We start from the raw sequence: 17,892 nt of genomic DNA, 5'->3' as shown, positions 1-17,892 counted from the left end.
TGGGTAACTTTATTAATTCCTCTTGATAACTCTGTAGGCTAAATTTAAATCCAGAGAATGAATTGTGGCATCAGCTACCGATGGGGAAGGTCATTAATGGTCTAGACAAAGCCTTTTTTTCCCCGTTCTATGAACTCTTAAGTTACCGTTCATGATGTCAGCATAACCAGGGGAACACCCAATAGGGAGCCTAAATGGGAAGCATTATTGGCCCACAGAGTCACAGAACACTGGACTCCCATCTCATTTATTTCCGCGTTACAGTGTTCTTTATTGGTTTGTTTGTTTTAATATAGATGAAATCAAATATACTCAACAATGTATGGGTACTTCCTTTTTTTATTTTTGCGACATACCTGTGTGAGATACTCCTTCATTCAGATGGCAGAATAGTGAAAAAAACCACCAACAACAGTAACTCTTACCGAGGCCAAAACTCAAGTATCTGGCACAACACAGGAGGGCCTGAAGCCATTAAAATAGAATTCTGAATAGGGAAAGAGGCATCACAAAAGAAGCATCAGTGGGAGATGCTTGACTCCCTGATGGGTCTCATCTCCTGCAGCCGGCATTTATAGGGGCTCAGAAGCTGGTTTCCACTCCTGATAGCCACAGGAGTGATAGTTACCAGTCTGCCAAGAGAAGATTTTTTAAAAAGGCTGCAAAAATCAGGAACCTGAGTTACAAGAGAAGAGCAATCTATTCACATATTATTATATATACATTATATTACACATAATGTAGGGACAGCCACAGTCTGTGTGTTATAATGAAAATCATTATAAATAGCAGCCAAGATTGAACACCTGCCATGTAGTAATAGCTTTACATATGTTATCTGTAACCTTCTAAGTAATAGGAAAGGACGATTATCTCTATTTTGTAGATAGGAGCTCAGAGATATTACACGGCTTGCCCAAGGGCATACAGAAAGTACGCAGAGTAGCCAAGTTCAATCTCCTAGGGTTTAGAACTAGGGCTACACTAAGAAGAGGTGATAAAGCAAATCATTCCTTGTTTGTTTGTTTGTTTTTAACTCCAAGCATCCCACTTCTTATCCTTTATGTACTCACACATTTTTTATGTTTATTTATTTATTTTCAGAGAGGGGGAGGGAGAGGGGCAGAGAGAGAGGGAGAGAAGAATCCCAAGGAAGCTCTGCACTGTCAGCACAGAACCCGAGGCAGGGCTCAATCTGGGCTCAATCTTGTGAGTTCATGACCTGAGTCGAAATTAAGAGTTGGATGCTTAACTGCCTCAGCCACCCAGGCGCCCTGACATGTTTCTACTCTAGCGATTCTTGAGTGCCTCAAGTCTTTTAGGACAGATGTCCAGTCTATCCTTTTTCATGACCTTACTACCTCCTCACCAGCCTAAAGGTCATGACCTATTACATAATGGCTTCCTTCAGAATGCCCTCAGTGCGTTTGCTGTCTTATGCTTTCTTGGAAAAGCCTTCCCTAGCTTGCCCCAATTCAGGAGTCTGTGCATGAACAGCTGCTAGAGGAAAAACACACAACTGGCTGAATGATCCTACTTTATATTCATTATTAGACACCACAATTGGACATTTAGTACTACTGGTGTTTCTGCCGTAGATGTTCACTTTTTCACTCTCTAAAATGGTTGCTTCACACTTTCATCTTTCCTCCAAACCCGGTCTCAGATAATGATGTTGCATCATGCTTCCCCGAGAAACGAGCAGAAACTCTCCACCCTTACCTTCACACCTCCAAGTATACCAACCTGGTTTTATGTTAACTCACGCTCTCTGTCTTGTCTCCTTTTGTAGAGGTGGAAATATCTCTGCTCCCAGCAAGGGCCCAACCTTTTCACAGTCCCAACCCGTCTTGCCTCCCGAACTTTTTGTACCTAAAGTGAGCCTTCACCCCTACATGATGAATTGCTTTCTTTCTACTAGGTTATTCCTATCAGCATATAGAGATATCTCCTGTCCTTGAAACAAAACAGTCTCATCTCTGCCTTATGTCTTTTTTCAACTATTTCTTCTGTCCGCTTCACAGAAAATCTTCTTGAAAGAGTTTTCTATAATCGCTGTCTCCCTACCTCATGTGGATTCCTCAGCCTGCTACCAACCAGACATTTCTCCCTGTTACTCCAGTAAGAAGCTCTCATCAAAGTGATAATGACCTTCATGTTGCCAAGCTCAATAGTTATCTTTATCCATATCATTCTTTTTTTAAAGTTTTTTTTTTAACATTTATTCATTTTTTGATAGAGACAGAGCATGAGTGGGGGAGAGGCAGAGAGAGAGAGAGGGAGACACAGAATCTGAAGCAGGCTCCAGGCTCTGAGCTGTCAGCGCAGGGCCCAACGCGGGGCTCGAAATCATGGACTATGAGATCATGACCTGAGCTGAAGTCAGACACTTAACTGACCGAGCCACCCAGGCACCCCTATCCATATCATTCTTGACCTCTCAAAAACATTTGACAAAGTTGACTATTACTTCCTCCTCAAAATTCTTTTGTCTTTCATCACACTGTAATCTCCATTTCTCTTTCCTCACCGACTACTTGTTCTCAGTGCTCTATTCTCTTCCTTTCTCTAAGCTGAACTTGCGGTGCCCCGTAGGCAAGTTATCAGCCACCTCCCATTATTTATTTATATATTCTCCATAAGTGATCTCACTCAGCCATGTCATGGCCAGTGACCCCATCACTGTCTACCTCTAGCCTTGACTACGCCCCAGAAACTCCAGACTCAAAGATTTGATTGTCCACTGGACACTTCCATGTGAGTTGAAACTTCTTCTCAAACTTAATGTGGGCGAAGCAGACCTTCTGGTAACCTCTCAGGAAGCTTGTGTGTCCCACTACGTCTCCATAAGCACCATTACCACTTACTGGGTTATTCAAATAAAAAATCTTTCTTCCTTTTCCTCTCCTTAACATATAATCTCTATACAAATCTTAAAAAATCCTAGATCAGGCTTCTTCATTCTGTTTCTACCGCTATCATTTTAGATTAAGACACCATTGTCTCTTGCCTTCGGTAGTCTTCTGGCTGGTACTCCTGATTCTGCTGTTGGGTTGTCTACGAGCCATGCTCCTGGCAGCCAAAGAGACCTCTGCAAATTCCAAGTATGATGATTACGTCAGTTCTTTATTTAAAGCTCTCCAATCACTTCCCATCATACTTAGAATAAAGTTCAAAACTCTTTACTCTGATTATGCCCCGCTGACCTTTCAAATATTATCTCATACTGTTCTCCTCCTTGCCCATTCTGTTTCGGTCACATAGTCCCTCTCTCTCCTTCCCTCTCTCTCTCCTTCCCTCTCTCTCTCCTTCTCTCTCTGTCTTCCTTAAACCAGCTCTTCTTTCTTCTGCAGAGTCTCTTCTTGATCGTTATAGGATTGGGTGCTTCTTTTCATTCGTATCTCAACTTTAATGTCTCATCCTTAGAGGTCAGACTTACTCTCATATCCCTTTTTCATTCTCTACTTGAAAATGATCTGATAAAAAAATGGCTTAAAAATGGCTTCTGTCTCCATGAGAGAAGGACCTTGTCTGAACTGCCTTCTGCTCTATTCTCCGTGTCTGTATCCATTTTGTTGATGAATGAATGAATGGACCAGTATGCCAAAATGAAAATGTATTCACAAGTCTTATTTCAGAGATACCAATGGACAGCAAAAAGGTTGGTTTGGTACAAGAAGCAGTTAAACTATGCCACTCTTATAATTTATTTTTTTTTATTTTTTTTTCAACGTTTATTTATTTTTGGGACAGAGAGAGACAGAGCATGAACGGGGGAGGGGCAGAGAGAGAGGGAGACACAGAATCGGAAACAGGCTCCAGGCTCTGAGCCATCAGCCCAGAGCCCAACGCGGGGCTCGAACTCACGGACCGTGAGATCGTGACCTGGCTGAAGTCGGATGCTTAACCGACTGTGCCACCCAGGCGCCCCAAACTAGGCCACTCTTATACGTTAGTTTGAGGAACTTGAAATGCACGAAAGAACAACAATAATAACAACAATAAGCCATTCAGAATTATTGAGTAAGGGTGGGGAAAGGTTGGTATGCTGAAAACCTCCTTGAAATAGCTGCTGTGTTCTGGCTTTCTAGATATAATTTAGTTTTGTTTCCCTATCATGGTGGAAGGACCAAAGAACAATGAAACGACGTAAGCAGGGGGGAAAAAAAAAGCAACATTAACTCAAGTAATCCACAAATGAAATTACCAGCACTTAAATCATTGAGAATTTACTACATTTCTTAACAACTTTGCCTATAACTTTGCTATCTTTTGCAACCCGAGGATCAGCTGAATAGGTCAGGCAGGTGTGAGTACCTGAGTAGTGCTTCTTCTGGAAACAGTGCCTCTCCAAGGGTGTCCAGGGGGGTGCCCCTGTCTTACGGGAGGAATGAGGTCCCCTGTGACGGTCTGTTGCTTCCTGTGCCCTTATTGTCTTTCTAAGGGCAGACCTGCTATTGTGCCCTGGTTCATCAGTTCATTTACATATTTACCAAACACTTGCATGCACCAGGCACTGTGCTAGGCTTCAGGGCTACTGTTGCTGCCTTCCCTTCCCGCCAGACCGCCTCATCTCCTTCAGGTCCGTCACATATGGCCACTGCTCACACCGCTTTGTCCCTGAGGGGGCAAGGGCATTAGTAGGGAATATTTTTCTAACATAAAAATATTCCCAAGGTAGAGACTGATGACTTTTTTCATTCACTGGAGGTGACTGGAGCCACCGGAGGTGGCTGCCCATGATCTGTATTGATCAGTATTTTCTGGCAACACTCTTTTAATTTAGTTGTGTGGAGTCCATTGATTCATGGATTGATTCCAACATCTCCTTAATTTCAGGCACTGAACCAGAAGCGCAGGTGCAAAGAGCAAAAGGACTCTGTCTTTGCTCTCTGAAATTAAATCTGGTGAGGAAAACCATGTTTCCACTCGGCTTCTTTTTTTTTCTTTTTTTTTTTTTAACATTTATTCATTTTTGAGAGACAGAGAGAGACAGAACGTGAGCTGGGGAGGGGCAGAGAGAGGGGGAGACACAGAATCTGAAGCAGGCTCCAGGCTCCGAGCTGTCAGCACAGAGCCCGACGCGGGGCTCGAACCCACAGATCGCGAGATCATGACCTGAGCTGAAGTCAGACGCTCAACTGACTGAGCCACCCAGGCGCCCCAATATATTTTTTTGAAAATACTAAAGAATGAGCTAACTCCACACTAAAAACCTAAGGTAGATCCAGTAGATAATTGCACAGGCTTTGGAGACAGACAGACTGGGCTGAAAACCCAGCTCTGCCACTTAGTAACTGTGGCCTTGCAGAAGTTCCTTAGTATCTCTGACCCTTGGTCCTTCGTGTGTCAAATGTCAGGAGAGTTAGAATGTAGGAAAACACAGAATAAGTGTTCATAAATAGTAGCTGCAATTGCAATCAATAATTTTTATTTGACACTCTGATTTAAAGTTTAAAAAGGTCACTAAGAGTTCTTGAAACAGACAACATGATTCATGGATGAAGAAAATTGTAACAGACCCTTCTTAATATTTTTGTCAAGTTGTTTTTTAGGGGGCAACAATTCTGTCTCTAATTCAGGCCTTCTGAGGTGTTTGCTTATTCTGTCTAGAACCTCAGAACCCTATGGTGAAATGTTTGAGCGTCTTCACGTGAGTAAGGGACTTCACGGAATTCCCCATCCAACGCCTATTGATGCTTTGCTGGAGATGGGTTTTGGCTCCCTTCAGTAAATGCTGCACGTACGCTCTCCCCACTTCCCTCCGCTCTGTTGTGCTCTGCCTGCCAGGCCTTCCGTCACCACCTTTTGCGAGGGCGACACAGATTTAGGACTTTCCTGACATACCAAGCAGGATACCCAAAATCTACTCAGGGACCTGGTCTCTTGATGAAACCTATCTGGTTTGTTAGTGTGGATGATTTAAAATATTTTGGTCATGGGGCGCCTGGGTGGCTCAGTCGGTTAAGCGGCTGACTTTGGCTCAGGTCATGATCTCGCGGTCCGTGAGTTCGAGCCCCGCGTCGGGCTCTGTGCTGACAGCTCGGAGCCTGGAGCCTGTTTCAGATTCTGTGTCTCCCTCTCTCTGACCCTCCCCCGTTCATGCTCTGTCTCTCTCTGTCTCAAAAATAAATAAACGTTTAAAAAAAATTAAAAAAAAAACATTTAAAAAAATATTTTGGTCATAATTCTATGACTAAATGACAATTCTGGACTCAGTTTTATAGCCTAAGCCACCTCCTCGACTCAGCCAGTGACACCACCTTTGAAAACTCGAGGTTATACATGGCAGAGGGAGGCACCAGCCGCTATGTAATGGAGTGATGTCAGCCATGTTTCCTTATGGGTCAGAGCACAAGGAGGGTGCTGGATATGACTTATTACACTAAAAATCTATCTCACCTAAAGTAAGACAAGCAATGGAAGCCACATTCTGTTCAAAAATTTACCAGAAAGTTTAAAACTTGTCTTTAGTGGATTTGACCCCTGTGTTCTTAGAGAGCATATCCCACATCAGGGTGCAAGGCCGTTGGACTGTTTCTAAACATTAAAAACTCCTATGGACATACATACCTCGGTTAGTCTGGTGGAAGGGCCTGGTAACTTACTTTCCCACAGAGGAGAGACCTAGGCCCATCATTGAAAGCCCTAGCCTTCATATCATTGTTAAATGATCCATGGCAGTGTTACAGCCAAGTAGGGGAGCTGTTACAGCTTCTAGGCGCTTCTGTTCCCCATGGACTAGGTATCTCTCTAATGTTTTATATGTGCTGAATAGATATAACGTAAAATTGGCCGCTTTAACCATTTGTAACTGTTAAGTACAGTCACACTGTTGTGCAGCCATCACGAACCAGCCGTCTCTCAGAATGTTTTCACCTTGTAAAACTGGAACTCTATACCATCAAACTGATTCCCCATTCCTTCCTCTCCCCCAGCCCCTGCTAACCTTGATTCTACTTTCTGTCTCTATGACTTTGGTTACTCTCGGTTCTCCAGCTAACTGCAATCATGCCGTATCTGTCCTTTTGTGTCTGGCTTACTTCATTTAGCATCATGTCCTCAAGATGCATTAATGTGGCATGTGCCGGGATTTCTTTCCTTTTTAAGACTGAACAATATTTCTAGTCCCCTCTCATCCGTGGGGCGCACGTTCTAAGACTCCCGGCGGATGCCCAAAACCACGGATAGTGCTGACCCCTAGAGGTACAATATTTTTGTCCTATACATACGTACCTATGGTAACATTTAATTTATAAGTTAGGCCCAGTAGGAGATTAATAGTAACTGGTAATAAAGCAGAATAATTGTACAATGTGCTGTAATGAAAGTTATGCAGATATGGTCTCTCTCTCTCTCTCTGTCTCTCTCAAAATATTTTGTGCCGCACTCAGCCTCCTTCTGGTGATGGTGTGGGATGAAAACGTGCCCACGTGATGAGATGGGGTGAGAGCAATGACATAGACCCTGTGATGTGGTGTGAGGCTGCTGTTGACCTCCCGACTATGTCAGCAGAAGGAGATGCGCTTCCAGGCCTCAGTTGACCATGGGTGACTGAAACCGTGGAAAGCAAAACCGTGGGTAAAGGAGGGACTACTGTACTTCATTTGGTGTATCTATTCATCTGTCATCGGGCATTCTCTGTACTTTTAAATAAGCTGTATATTCTGTGTGATCTTCCCCGCCACCACAGGCGCTTCTCACTGTTTGATATTTGAAGGAAGTGTCTTCAGAAGTTTAAGGTATTTGTTTATGGTTACGTGGGAAAAAAATGGAGTTGCTGATAAGCAAACCTGTCCCTGTTGAACTATAAAACCCGTGAGTTCTCTCCCCAACTCTGTTTCTTACGTGTGCCAGCCACCTTTCTTTTTTGAAAGAGAGAGTGTGAGCGGGGCAGGGGCAGAGAGCGGGAGGGACAGAGGCTCTGAAGCAGGCTCTGCACTGAGAGCAGTGAGCCACATGTGGGGCTAGAACTCACAAATCTGAGCCGAAGTCTGATGCTGAACTGACTGAGCCACCCCGGCAACCCCCCAGCCACCTTTCCATGGTAATGATGACCAACGTCGTGGATATGAAAGGACTTTGAAAACCACAAATTGACAAATAGCTCAACATCATGTTATCCTTGTTAACATTTGAGTATTTTCCAAACAACATTGTTAAGCTATGTGTGCTTGGATTGTTCAAAGATTTACTCTTATATAAGGTAGGGTTTTTCACAAAATAAGAAAATCATGTTTCCTACCAACTATTCTTATGAGTCTGCTTCTTATCTGGAACCACACCCAGACGAGGCTTTCAGAAAATATTTGAACACTGTAGTAACAGCCAAGAGATTCCATTTGTAAAAGCTGGTCCGTTCCCAGAACTGGTTAACTATCTTTCAGGCATATGCCTTTCTGCCTTGTGGCCAGAAGGTGGAGACATACGATGTCAAATACGTGATGTGTTGTTTACTATCACGCTTTTTAGCAAATCCTAATCAACTTCAGAAAGAATGGGGTCTGTTATTGATATATCTCACATCACCTGCTATCTCAAAGCGTTGGGCAAAAATATTTTTTGAACTTTTACATGGAGAAAAATGTGTAAAAGATGAAAGAGAGTAAAACATTGGCATAGTTCCTGGTAGATGACAGGCTCTTTCTGCATAGGGAGGGACCGAGGGAGGGAGTGAGGGAGGAAGAAGGAAAGAGGGAAGGAAGGAAGGGAGGGAGGGAGGGAAAGAGGGAAGGAAGGCTTTTGAGAGCCTGTTACAGAAGTGCTTTTGGAGAAAATGGTCTAGGACTTGCATGGATACAAACTGCAGTTCATCCCTTTTGGCCTTTCCTCTCTTGACATTGTGGAATGCAAGTATGGAGTCTAGTTGTAAATATCTATAGCATATGTTTTAGAAGTGCATTGCCATACAGACCAATTGAATATATGAATTGAACTGCAGCCAGAAGTGATTAAGTGGTATTTAAAGTCCATGAAGGAATTAAGAAACCTTCGAAAGGCGAATAATAATGTAAGAACAGACTCTGTAATAATATTTCTGGTCTTATTATATAACCTTTATGTATCTACTAAATGTAATTTCTAGTTATTGCATTCATATTTGCTCGTAGAGTTGTATACAAAAGCAAGTGAATCAGTAGGATTCTGGGACTGGATGAGAACATTGAAAAATCATTTTAGACTATTCCCTTCCTTTACACAGAATTCCTAATATTTACGAACTGTGTTTCTAAAAACTCCAAGATAACTTTTGTATTCAAATAAATCAACATCTAAGGAATCTATTCTATTTGCATAATGTAAAAGACAGCCGAATGGCAAATGATCTGGGTTTGGATTTTTTGTGGTTTGACCTCACACTATGAAAGTCATGGGCCCTGCAATGTCTCAGGTCCCAAGATCCTAGGTGAGGGTTGGCCCTTTCCTCGCTCCTCTTGATTTTCTGACATGCAAAAACAACGTGCAGGAGTAAACATGAGGCCAAGCATCCTTAGGAAGGTGGCATTTTTCTTGGTCAAACTACTTCCTGCTCGAAGAAGCAACAACAACAAACCATGCAGAAATGTCGTTCCTTGTCAAGCCCCTAACCGATCTTTTTCGTATTCCTTTTTATCTGGTTATGCTCGGTCACATAGAGCATCAAATGGAGAGGCCAAGCAAGTGAGTCTCTTCTCTGTGTGGGCTGGCAGCTTTGCTCTCTTTGGCTGGCGGGAACGGTACCCTAACCTTGGTCGCTGCCCTAGGCATCCTAGTGGTAGCACTGAACTTCAGTCTGTCACCATTCCCAGAAATAGGAGCAGTGCTGGAAATATTCAAAATTAGACACGCTTCCCTCCTAGCAGAATCTTCGGTACATGAAGGGCAGCACATCCGGTTCTGCTTTTCCAACAGAAGGGAGGCCAGGGTGAGCTAATGAGTTACCATCTTCCATAGCAGGACAAAGAGAGCCCGTGTAGCGGGGTGAACAGCTCACCAGCTGGTCCCATCTGCAGCAGGTTGCCACGAAGAGCCTGCAGACATCACAGCTGTTTAGCCTCGTATCGGATGGCTCTAAACATGTAAACAGGTACCTGGGCAGAAGAATGTGCAACAGAGCAGTGGGAGCTACCCGTAGGGGAGTAATAGGAACATTGTCAGCGAAAGCTATCTCTTCAAGGTATCGGACACAGGCTGCCTAGGAAACAAGATGTGCCTGATTCCAGAAGGACTCCGACCAGAAAATCCTCAGAAGTTGTTTTATAAACAGCTTCCCTCCTGAGAGAATAATCACGGATTTTGTAAATATCAATCTCGACATATTGACGACTTTGAAAAATCAAAGCTGCTTCTTCCAGATGAGCGGTTTCCGCATCGGCTAGTACCATTCCATTTTAATCTCCAATTTCTTGTTTAATTATACTTCTTCGGGACACACAAAGGGTTTATTTTTATATAGTCCCCCATCAGTATTATTCCTTTTCTTCTTTCTTCCTTTAGAGGCATGCTTCTAAAGATTGGCCCCTCTGTAAGATTATGTAATCTCACCTTTATTTTTTTAATTTTTTGTAGTTTACTTTAAACTACAGTCAATATTACCTTTTTATTTGATTTGATTTGATTTTTTCAATATATGAAGTTTATTGTCAAATTGGTTTCCATAGAACACCCAGTGCTCATCCCAACAGGTGCCCTCCTCAATACCCATCGCCCACCCTCCCCTCCCTCCCACCTCCCATCAACCCTCAGTTTGTTCTCAGTTTTTAAGAGTCTTTTATGCTTTGGCTCTCTTCCACTCTAACCTCTTTAATATTACCTTTTTAAAAAGAGAGAGAGAAAGAGCGTGTGCACGTGCATGAGTCGGGGAGAGGCAGAGAGAGAAGGAGAGACTCCCAAGCAGTCTTCACGCTGTCAGCACGGAGCCCATTGCGGGGCTCAGTCCTACGAACCATGAGATCATGATGTGAGCCGAGATCAAGAGTCGAACGCCTAACCTGGCTCACCCTGGCGCCCCTCACCTTTCTTTTTATCTAGTACTGCTAAATTACCCATGCATCAGAAATTCTCAGGAATCGTCTGAAGAGGCACCTTGGGAACTTTGGCATCTCTGTAGGCCAGTGGGTCTAAACCTCACCTACATCCCATTTCCCTGGCTTCTAGTTAAAATCCGCAGGCCCCACCCTTAAGGATTCTGCTTCAATAGGTCCGCCGAGGGCCCTGAGCATTTGTCTGTCTAACAGGTTCCGAGGACATGCTAATTTTGAGGCTACGGGTCCAGGGACCACACTTGGGAGAACCACAGCTGTAGGTTAAGGTATGGGTTTCCAAACTTGGTTGCACATGAAGTCGCCTAAATAATTTATGACAAATACAAACTTCCTGACCCTGTCACAAAGCTGGATATCAACAAATACAAAATTAAAATGATATAAAATTATCACTCCTGAAGTGGATTCCTTTCCCCCAAACTCCACCGCTGTTTCAAAAAATCCTCATCCTTCAAGGTCTAGTGCCCTGTCCATGAAGCAGTTCCCGGCAACAAGAATGCTTTTGTTCTTCTGAACAATCAGACTACTGTATTTGTCCTGTCCTTACTACTCTTTGAATGTGGACTTTTTAAAGAGGGATGCTTTGCCTGAGTCTTCTTGAAATTCTCCTTGGAGACTTAGATAAAGCGGCTGTTTAAAACGGTCTAAATCATTACTTTGTTGTTTCTCATGAGAAATCCAAGTTTCATTTCTTACTGAGATCTTTTATTTGAGTGGTTGCTACCTGTTTGAGGAAAGATATACTTAAAAATCAGCAGCATATACTGCCATTGGCTCTTGACTGCATTAGTTTTGATCCTGCTTTCATGTAAATCTGACTATGCTGAGGATGCTAAAAGGGACCTCTTACTGTGTTGTGTTTCTGCACCTTGGCCTTTATCTCCTTGGCTGCCTCCTCTCTGTTCCCCACCCCACTGGCAGTCTATGGCTGCTTGACCAAACAGTCCAGTGATAAGAGTTCATGAGGAAAAGAGCCGTTGAATATTTTTCTGGTACTGGGACACAATGCCGTCTCACTCCCATGCTCCAGGAGCTCAGACTTTGGGGTTTAAAAATTGTTTTTAAGTTTATTTATTTATTTTGCGAGAGAGAGAGGGAGAGAGAGAGAGAGAGAGAGAGAGAGAGAGAGCAGGAGAGGGGCAGAGAGAGACAGAGAGAGAGGGAGGGAGGGAGAGAGAGAATCCCAAGCGGGCTCTGCACTGTCAGCACAAAGCTTGATGTGGGGCTTGAACTCACGAACCATGAGATCATGACCTGAGCTGAAACCAAGAATCAGATGCTTAACCTACTGAGCCACCCAGGCTCCCCATGAGACTTTGGGGTTTTAGGGTCAACTTTAGAGGTCTCTGTCACCTTTAGTGGACAGTGGAGGTCGGAGGACTTAGTTTTTGGATATTTGTTCCTGAATCTCCCCATACCTAATTGTATACCTAGTCTTCAAATGAAATACGGTGATTTTTATTTCAGAGAAACCATCAGCTACTTGTCTAGTTTTTAGAAACATAATGGGAATAAAGCATAAAATAGAAGGGATTAAAATGCTGTTATTTACACTGAAAGTTCACTGATAATTTGTAGCCAAGTCATTCAAGGAGGTGGCCTCTAAAAGTGTGAAGTGTGTCTTTTAAAGTGTTCACAGACAACTTACGTTAAAGCAAAGGGTTTACTAAAAGCAGAGCACAAGACCTGTTTCTCTCTTGAGTCTTATATGAACATGAACAGAAAGAGTGGATGGAAACATTTGTTTCAAATTGCTATAAACCTCAAACAGCCGTCCCTGGTCTCCCATCAAAATCATTAATGCTGTGAAGGCTGAGATCAGTGAGGACTGGACCAAAGGTTTATGGCTTTGATAAGCGTATTTGAAGCCTAAGAAAGAAATGAAACAGACCAAGAAATATCTGCCAGAATTTAATGAGATTTGGAGCAATGACTTTATTTGAGAAAATTACATATCTATCTTTATTTTTTTTTTACATTGAGTATGCACGGAGACTCTCATATCCAAATTTCTCAAGCCTGTTATAAGATGGTAGTATGAATCTTTGCAGATTAAATTTACTGATATGCCATCTTTTATTGCAAAATAGGTTGCATCCAGCTATTGTGTAATTTTTGCAATTAATTTTTTGTAATTAATTACACTCATGAGATCGTAACTGGTTTTCTTTAGAAGAAAGAACTGCTCAGAATTTGGGGAAGTGGGTGCTTTTACCCCTGGTATGTGGAAAAGGAAATAATATCTGTGGTACAGTCTTGTAGGGGGTTGTGTGTGTGTGTGTGTGTGTGTGTGTGTGTGTGTGCGTGTTTCTACAGATTTCCATGGGGAAGCGGATATAACAATGTGGGAAGCAGTGTGCCCAGTGTCATATATCTCAGATTTCCTAGACCCTGCCCTCCATTTTACTGCCAGGTTAGCCTTTTTTTCTGCCTTTGCAACATTTAACATCTGATAGTTTGTTTGTATTAGAAAGAAATTGACAGATTCAAAACCGATATATTCGATGTATATCAAAGAACTACATTTCTAAACTGTACTAAAAGTATACTTATTTCGTGGATTCTATTTAAATTTCTAGAGTAATTTCTATTCCAAGCCACATTTAAGAATTGAATATATAGCTAGTAAGGTACTCTAGACCAGGCCGGAGGGTCACTGTGAACAAAAGCAGGGTTTCGAGAACAGCTTTCACGAGCAGATCCCAAATAACATAAGCAAAAGTATAGTACTCACTTTATAGCAAATTATCTTTGTATAGCACCTTAGATATAAATACTTAGTGGTTATGAAGTTATAAAGATTAATATTTCAAGCAGCGTGGTCTGTGATCAAAAGAGTAACTATATCCCCTTCCAGATCACCTCCTCTGAGATTATACCACTACCTCCATACCCTGCCCTAAAACACAAATACCAAGTAGCAAATCCTCCCCTCAGAGGCCCAGAACACTTGCTCGCAGTGCAGCAGGATACAATTATCTTGGGAGGTTTTTGTAAACTTTTTCTGTGCATGTAAAAGTTTTGCTACTGTTAATAATTCTCTCTGTGTGAAGATCTATTTTAAAGAGTGTGGGAGCAGGGAAGGGTAGGTAGGAATGAAAAATACATTCTAGATGCCACCCTTTAATGGTACATCCCACTAACCTAAATCTAGCCAGCAGGCCTTTGAAAAGCTAAACATCCAAGGTCAAGAACTGCCCAGCAGCCGGAGCTTGCAGAATTATTTTTTATTGCAACACACACACACACACACACACACACACACACACACACACGGACACTTATCTAGACACACAACACACATGTAAAATATTTTTTTTTTCAACGTTTATTTATTTTTGGGACAGAGAGAGACAGAGCATGAACGGGGGAGGGGCAGAGAGAGAGGGAGACACAGAATGGGAAACAGGCTCCAGGCTCCAGGCTCTGAGCCATCAGCCCAGAGCCTGACGCGGGGCTCGAACTCACAGACCGCGAGATCGTGACCTGGCTGAAGTCGGACGCTTAACCGACTGCGCCACCCAGGCGCCCCAACATGTAAAATATTTTTTTTAGCACATAATACGTGCTGGGTAACTAAGTGCTGGTTGGTAGGCTGAATCCAGTTCTTTCAAGTTTCTGGGTTTTGTACTCAAACTTCTGCTACTTCAGCATTTCAGATACATTCATTCCTAATATGTTAGTGGCAACATTACCAAGTTCCCCAAATCACAAGCGCTGTTTTCCAGAGCTTGCTTATTTATTTATTTATTTATTTATTTATTTATTTATGCGTCTGTCCACAAGCTTCCACCTCGTTATAAGGGCGAAGTCTCAGGCATCCGACTTCTCTGGGCTCTGCTGGGAGTGGAAGAAAGACATCTGACTTGACGATGAGTGTTTTCATTGTCCAGTGAATCAGTATATGTATATTTACCATTAAAGCCGTTTGCCACGTGCCTGAAGATGTGCTAATGATTGTGGAGGACTTGGAAAGCTTCAGGGAGATGTTCAAGCAGAAATTAAAGTGACACCCACTACCTCCGCTTGTACAGTTCACAAGTCACTTTGAAACTGACCTGAGCATACTCAGACTGGGGGCCACACGCACGGACCAGCCTCCTGCACTACACAAGTCAAAGTCAGGCAGGCACACCTCCTCCTGGGGAAAGGGTTGGGGCATCTTGTGCGGCTCTTTTTTCCTCTCTGCACTTCTTCTTACCTTTGATAATTAGAGCTCGTGGGGAAAGGCACCCAAATCCCGACCCTCTTTCCAAAACTCAAAGGAGACTCTTGGGGGGCACTGGCAATGAATGGCCCAGTTGCAGGGATGGGCAACACCTTCCCCAAAACCAAAGCGGAAAGAGATAAGACCATGGGCTGGTTCCTGCCTGAGTCGTTAAGGACAGAGGAGGAAAGGTGATTCTGGAGCCAGGAGGTTCTGATCCGAAACTGTGGGCAAACTCGTGCTGCAGGAAGTGTTCTGTGTGGGAGCAGAAGTTGCCTGCTGATGCCGGGAAGCATGGCTGAGTTTTGTCCCTCTGATTATCCTGGGTGACGGTTCTTGGAATCTAGTTGTAAGAGGATCACTAGGAAACTTGCTAGAAAACTGAGTTCTCTGTCTTTTCACAGAGTTTCTGTTACAGTGGCCTAGAATTGGGCTCAGAAAGGTGCATTTTTAACAACCATCATGGGTGTTTCTCCTTCCAGTGGTCGGTGGAGGAGGTATTTTAGGAAGTGCCACCGGCCATAGAGAATAGGGTTCAAGGCAGAGAGAAGCCTTTCTTTTCTTACAAATATTGGTCATTTTTTTTTCTTGAAAATGGCCAGTACCACCTTTTCGCCCCACTGCTATGGGATAGTGGCCACGGGAGCCCTGAGCCAGGTCTCCCCTACATGCAGTGGGGCATGGACAATGCCTGGGATTTCTGGGCCACAGGAATAGATGCCGATGTGAGGGCAGGGGCAAGAGAAAGAAAGAAGCAACGAAAAGCATCAACTGTCAGGAACTAATGGGAGAAACTGATTCCCAGGCAGGGCAGTGCTGCCTTCACCTCTGAGAGCAACCAGTCATGTCTCCCCGATGTTAGCATTCTGGTTCAAGATAAATGGTAGTTGAGGATGAGAGGGGTGGGCAATGAGCTTTCTTGGAAGTCTGGATTCAGTGGACTTGAGTAAGTACCCAGGAGAGTGGAAGACCATGCCAGGTAGAGAAACCAGTGAAAACCAGGCAGCCCTCCCAGTGGAGGTGGTCACATGAACAGGCAAGGTAGAGAAGAAATTCCAGTTTTTGGCAGAATACATAAAGATGGGAAACCAAAAATTAGAGGTGGAAACCAGAGGTGGAATCCAGAACCTGGAGGAAACTTCCAGACGCAGGACATTTGTTTTTGGCTAGAAGATAGCGGGTGGGATATAGGGTTGCTGAGTTGCCTCGTGTATTCCAGGAACAGGAGTGTTCACTTTGGAGTTACCCTCGTGCAGTGGTTCGAATTGTGCCCCACCTCCAAAGGTGGGTCCATTCAGAACCTGTGAACGGGGCTTTATTTGATAAAAGTGTCATTGCAAATATAATTAAGTTAAAGATCTCAAGACAAGATCCTCCTGGATGAGGGTGAGCCCCACATCCAATGACAAGTGTCCTGAGAAGAGGAAAGGAGAAGGGGAGAACGCAGAACAGAAGGTGATAGGAATATGGTGGCAGGGATTGGAGTGATGTGTCTGTAGGTCAGGGCACATCCAGGACAGCCAGCAGCCACAGGAGCTAGGAGAGAGGCTTGGAAAGGGACTGTGCCCTGAAGCCTCCAGAAGGAACCAACCTTGCCAGCACCTTGATTTCACACCTCTGGCTTCCAAAACTGTGAGAGAATGCATTTCTGTTGTTGGAAAGCACTGGGTTTGTGGTAATTTGCAACCCTAGGAAACAAACACATCTTTTCTGCCGTTCTCGATGTTATAGATTTGGGCAACCTGGCGTTCTGCTTTGAAAATGCAAGTATCTCAGGGAGTTAAGTGTTTATTATTCGTCATGCAGAAGAAGTTTTGTTAACTAAACATTTTACTCCTCCTAATGACCTGGGAAGGAGAAATAGTTGTGAGTTATTCCCAGGGGTTGGGGGAGAAAAATCGAAGAATTGGAATCAAACACTTCTACTTTAGGCATATTTTGTTACTAGCTGTTTGACCACGGGAAAGTCACTTAACCTCTCTGAAAATTAGTTTCGATATCTATGAGAATTTTAATGCTTATATATCAAGCTGCTGCAATATAAGGAATCAGTAAGACAGGCCCTGTCAAGCTGTTTGTAAAACCTTGGGCTATTATATGAACGTATAATAGCATTTGTTTTGTGGCAGGGAACGCTTTTAGGAGGAAGAGCTGCTTAGATTTATAGAAAAGGTTGGCCTGGAATGAAGCGGAAGACAAGGACAGGTAGCCCCAAACCTCTGCTATGAAATGTTTCCTGGTCTAATGAAAAAAGAAGGGATTTCAAATGTACCCCAGGACATATCGTTCTTCCTGGTCCAGGAACACTTTACATGAAAAGGGCTCTGGCCAACTGATCTGGAACCCTAACATGGTGTTTAATACAATGTCTGTGAAGAAGAAAAATGTAGTTGAGGTGCCAAATAATATCGAGACCAACTTTGCAACTGGATCCACTTCTCGGTTAGTGACATGCTGTTGGGAGTGTCAGTGTTAAGTGACATCTTAGTGCCCTGAGTTTATGTAGCTTCTAAAGGTACTGTGTTCATGCATAAAGAATGTTTGGGTTTTTTAATATTGATTTGTTTTTGAGAAAGAGACAAAGTGCAAACAGAGGAGGGGCAGAGAGAGAAGGAGACACAGAATCTGAAACAGGCTCCAGGCTCTGAGCTGTCAGCACAG

General features: G+C 43.3%; 1 protein-coding gene across 2 annotated transcripts in view; it reads left to right on the top strand.

Annotated features, from left to right (window-relative positions):
- Positions 1–17,892, top strand: part of RCAN2 (regulator of calcineurin 2) — a 279,972-nt gene that overhangs the window by 79,586 nt on the left and 182,494 nt on the right. The window lies entirely within an intron of this gene.

Source organism: Prionailurus viverrinus, chromosome B2 (assembly GCF_022837055.1).
Source record: "Prionailurus viverrinus isolate Anna chromosome B2, UM_Priviv_1.0, whole genome shotgun sequence".
NCBI classification, from domain to species: Eukaryota; Metazoa; Chordata; class Mammalia; order Carnivora; family Felidae; genus Prionailurus; species Prionailurus viverrinus.
Note: the sequence above shows the minus strand (reverse complement) of the source record. Positions and strands in the feature narration are given on the sequence as shown.